The sequence below is a fragment of the Phyllobates terribilis genome, unplaced genomic scaffold (genome assembly GCF_046119375.1).
Source record: "Phyllobates terribilis strain yellow unplaced genomic scaffold, ASM4611937v1 Scaffold_5__5_contigs__length_657084704, whole genome shotgun sequence".
Taxonomy (NCBI): Eukaryota; Metazoa; Chordata; class Amphibia; order Anura; family Dendrobatidae; genus Phyllobates; species Phyllobates terribilis.
Window position 1 is genome coordinate 154,314,452 of NW_027362765.1, and position 5,720 is coordinate 154,320,171.

Here is a 5,720-nt window from a genome sequence, read left to right on the forward strand (position 1 = left end):
ATATACAGTTATATGAAAAAGTTTGGGCACCCCTATTAATCTTAAGCTTATTGTTTTATAAAAATTGGTGTTTTTGCAACAGCTATTTCAGTTTGATATATGTAATAACTGTTGGACCCAGTAATGTTTCTGCCTTGAAATGAGGTTTATCGTACTAACAGAAAATGTGCAATCTGCATTCAAACAAAATTTGACAGGTGCATAAGTATGGGCACCTCACCAGAAAAGTGACATTAATATTTAGTAGATCCTCCTTTTGCAAAAATAACGGCCTCTAGTCCCTTCCTGTAACTTTTAATGAGTTCCTGGATCCTGGATGAAGGTATTTTTGACCATTCCTCTTTACAAAACAATTCCAGTTCAGTAAAGTTTGATGGTCGCAGAGCATGGACAGCCCTCTTCAAATGATCCCACAGATGTTCAATGATATTCAGGTCTGGGGACTGGGATCGCCATTCCAGAACATTGTAATTGTTCCTCTGCATGAATTCCTGAGTAGATTTGGAGCGGTGTTTTGGATAATTGTCTTGCTGAAAGATCCATCCCCTGCGTAACTTCAACTTTATCACTGATTCTTGAACATTATTGTCAAGAATCTGCTGATACTGAGTGGAATCCATGCGTCCCTCAACTTTAACAAGATTCCCGGTGCCGGAATTGGCCACACAGCCCCAAAGCATGATGGAACCTCCACCAAATTTTACTGTGGGTACCAAGTGTTTTTCTTGGAATGCTGTGTTTTTTTGCCGCCATGCATAACGCCTTTTTGTATGACCAAACAACTCAATCTTGGTTTCATCAGTCCACAGGACCTTCTTCCAAAAAGAAATTGGCTTCTCCAAATGTGCTTTTGCATACCTCAGCCGACTCTGTTTGTGGCGTGCTTGCAGAAGCGGCTTCTTTCGCATCACTCTCCCATACAGCTTCTCCTTGTGCAAAGTGCATTGTATAGTTGACCGATGCACAGTGACACCATCTGCAGCAAGTTGATGCTGCAGCTCTCTGGAGGTGGTCTGAGGATTGTCTTCGACTGATCTCACCATTCTTCTTCTCTGCCTTTCTGATGTTTTTCTTGGCCTGCCACTTCTGGCCTTAACAAGAACTGTCCCTGTGTTCTTCCATTTCCTTACTATGTTCCTCACAGTGGAAACTGACAGGTTAAATCTCTGAGACAGCTTTTTGTATCCTTCCCCTGAACAACTATGTTGAATAATCTTTGTTTTCAGATCATTTGACAGTTGTTTTGAGTAGCCCATGATGCCACTCTTCAGAGGAGATTCAAACAGGAGAACAACTTGCAAGTGGCCACTTTAAGTAGCTTTTCTCATGATTGCATACACCTGGCTATGAAGTTCAAAGCTCAATGAGGTTACAAAACCAAAAAAAGTGCTTTAGTAAGTCAGTAAAAAGTAGGTAGGAGTATTTAAAACAAGAAAATGATAAGGGTGCCCATACTTATGCACCTGTCAAATTTTGTTTGAATGCAGATTGCACATTTTCTGTTAGTACGATAAACCTCATTTTAAGGCAGAAACATTACTGTGTCCAACAGTTATTACATATATCAAACTGAAAAAGCTGTTGCAAAAACACCAATTTTTATAAAACATTAAGCTTAAGATTAATAGGGGTGCCCAAACTTTTTCATATAACTGTATATATAAATCGTTTGCCCTACAATTTTATTGCATTTTTTCATTACTTTGCATGGAATGTCTTACGGGTTAATAAAATTTGTTATTGAATAACTTTTTCATGATCATAAATGAGTTTCTATGTCTTTGTGTTAGGTAGATACTGTAAATTTTTATTTTAAATGTTTTGGTAACTTTTTATAGATTCTATCATCATAGACTTGTCCACATTACATGATGTTGGAATCTATCTTCAGTAAAAGACTTCTATACACAATGGTGGCAGGCATGTCAAGTTTTACTCATTTAACTGAACACAAAAAGTAGTGGCAGAAATATAAATGCATGGAGTACTTGTCAACAGTCTAGTTTTTTTTATATACTTAATATACTTGAGTCTTGCTTTGTCCCACAGGCTCTATATTTTGCCTAAAGTCTTTTTAAATGTCCACACAGCCTCTTTCCACTTGTAAGTCCGGGCTCCGATCGCCATATTTTACAGTACATATATGGACCTCAATCATAGGATTGATCTCGGGTCTCCTGTCCTGACCCAAGCTTATAGTCTCATAGGTCAGGAGACCTGTCATCTTTTTTAAACCAGAGAACCTTCTCAAAACTTTTAACTCGAATACTGCTTTGTCTATAGGCAACAAGGACAAACATGGTAGACTACACTACATAATAGCCTAGTGTGCTTTGTTCTGGACTTCTAGAATTGATTACATTTTCAAGACAACCACACAAACCTTCCTAATTTATGTATTTCTCTTTTTTCTTAGGAGTATGGATAAGATAACTGAGTATGTTGCCTTTGGGATATGGTGTAGATTATGATAACAGGCCTTGAAAAGTAATAGACAAGAAAGTTGTCAACCTCATAATCTAGATTAGTCGTGGCATATTATACCACATTCTGGTAGGAGGAACATATTTTCTCTCAAGTTTAACGCAACTGTGAAAATTTACTATGTGACAATAAAGGACCGTCGGGTAAATGTTGGGGTGATAAATGTCGTCGCATTAGACAGAGTTAACAAACTGCACGAGACACAAGATCTGAGAATAGCAACGTGAGTCTCCCTCTTAGATGTCAACACATCAAAAGCTTCTCATCAGCAGGGACAGCAGAGAGATGAGTGGAGTCTTGTCTCACATCTGGAGGTGGAATGTCTGACAGTGAACATCTCTTATCTCTCATAAAACAAAGTGCACATAACCAGGTGTGGGGTTTCTAGGTTTCTTTTCTTGTCTTGAAGAAACGTGTGCACATGGAGGACCATTCACTCATATGCTGCTTACAATGATGTGAGTTCTCGATCTGATAAAATGTATCAAAACAAATGAGGTTTGTTATTTTGAGGTCTTATTACAGCATCATGATAGCTCATTCACAACATAACCAATACATACATTGCAATACATTACTCCATATAACCTCCCTATATCTCCTCCTATTACTCCATATAACCTCCCTATATCTCCTCCTATTACTTCATATAACCTCCCTATATCTCCTCCTATTACTCCATATAACCTCCCTATATCTCCTCCTATTACTCCATATAACCTCCCTATATCTCCTCCTATTACTCCATATAACCTCCCTATATCTCCTCCTATTACTCCACATAACCTCCCTATATCTCCTCCTTTTACTCCATATAACCTCCTCTATATCTCCTCCTATTACTCCATATAACCTCCATATATCTCCTCCTATTACTCCATATAACCTCCCTATATCTCCTCCTATTACTCCATATAACCTCCCTATATCTCCTCCTATTACTCCATATAACCTCCATATATCTCCTCCTATTACTCCATATAACCTCCATATATCTCCTCCTATTACTCCATATAACCTCCTCTATATCTCCTCCTATTACTCCATATAACCTCCCTATATCTCCTCCTATTACTTCATATAACCTCCCTATATCTCCTCCTATTACTCCATATAACCTCCCTATATCTCCTCCTATTACTCCATATAACCTCCCTATATCTCCTCCTATTACTCCATATAACCTCCCTATATCTCCTCCTATTACTCCATATAATCTCCCTATATTTCCTCCTATTACTCCATATAACCTCCCTATATCTCCTCCTATTACTTCATATAACCTCCCCTATATCTCCTCCTATTACTCCATATAACCTCCCTATATCTCCTCCTATTACTCCATATAACCTCCCTATATCTCCTCCTATTACTCCATATAACCTCCCTATATCTCCTCCTATTACTCCATATAACCTCCCTATATCTCTTCCTATTACTCCATATAACCTCCCTATATCCCCTCCTATTACTCCATATAACCTCCCCTATATCTCCTCCTATTACTCCATATATCCTCCCCTATATCTCCTCCTATTACTCCATATAACCTCTCTGTATCTCCTCCTATTACTCCATATAACCTCCCTATATCTCCTCCTATTACTTCATATAACCTCCCCTATATCTCCTCCTATTACTCCATATAACCTCCCTATATCTCCTCCTATTACTCCAAATAACCTCTCTGTATCTCCTCCTATTACTCCATATAACCTCCCTATATCTCCTCCTATTACTTCATATAACCTCCCTATATCTCCTCCTATTACTCCATATAACCTCCCTATATCTCCTCCTATTACTCCATATAACCTCCCTATATCTCCTCCTATTACTCCATATAACCTCCCCTATATCTCCTCCTATTACTCCATATAACCTCCCTATATCTCCTCCTATTACTCCAAATAACCTCTCTGTATCTCCTCCTATTACTTCATATAACCTCCCTATATCTCCTCCTATTACTCCATATAACCTCCCTATATCTCCTCCTATTACTCCATATAACCTCCCCTATATCCCCTCCTATTACTCCAAATAACCTCTCTGTATCTCCTCCTATTACTTCATATAACCTCCCTATATCTCCTCCTATTACTCCATATAACCTCTCCTATATCTCCTCCTATTACTCCATATAACCTCCCCTATATCTCCTCCTATTACTCCATATAACCTTCCCTATATCTCCTCCTATTACTCCATATAACCTCCCCTATATCTCCTCCTATTACTCCATATAACTGTGGCACCCCAGGGGTCTGGTTTCCACAGTAATGTAATGTTATGTCTGAGAGCAGGTGGGAGGTCCTTTGGTCAGGGATCCTGTGCATGCCACACCTCCTGCTCAGTCTTGGGAGGGGAAGAACTTCCCCTATATGAACCCGGGGCTGAAGCAGGCTTAGTCAGTCAAGGAGAGTAGAGACAGAGAAGCAGCATAGGAAGAAACAGCAGAAGCTCAGTGGGAGCAATACTACTACAAGTCAGGGGCTGGCAGCTGCAGAGCTCGCCCTGACTGAGAAGATTTCTTACCGGACCCGGCGTCCGAGGCTGTGGGGACTAACTCTTACCCAGCAGCAGAAGCCGACCGGCAGGGGATTTCAGGTCCTCAGGCCCAGAAACCCGAAGGCACGGTCACACGCGTGGGACCAGCACCACCATCGTGGAGCGGAAGCCATTAGAAGGCCCCGAGTCACCGGCCATACGGGCGAGCACCACACGGTACACTCAGGGACGTGGGCTACTTATATCCGCTTCTAGCAAGGTAGCCAGAAGAGTACAGTCAGTTTGGGAGGCCTACAACTCCGCCTGGCCAGGGGAGATCCCATCTGCTCAAGGACTGACCAGGCCCCGTTCGCTAGCAAGTACTCCGGGAGGGTTTATCGTTGTTACCAGTAAAGACCCTGAATTACACCGCACCGTCTCTGAGTGGTTCCTGCTACCCCCATCATCCACGTCGGCTGCCCTGAGGCCATACCCCTCCCGTTGGGGGTTATACCATCCCCGCTGCACCATCCATCCACCGGCCTCAGCGGACTGTCCTGCAGCGGCAGCTCCATAAGCTGCATTCAACGGGTGGCGTAGTCGTACTACATCTACCGCTAATAGACTGCCGTCCAGTTTGACTCCCTGGGCACGGACCGGGTCACCGCCACGAGACTACAACCCTCAACAGATCCGGCTCCGGGTAAGCTCCCGCGTGCGCAACGCAGCGCGACACAGGCCCAGGG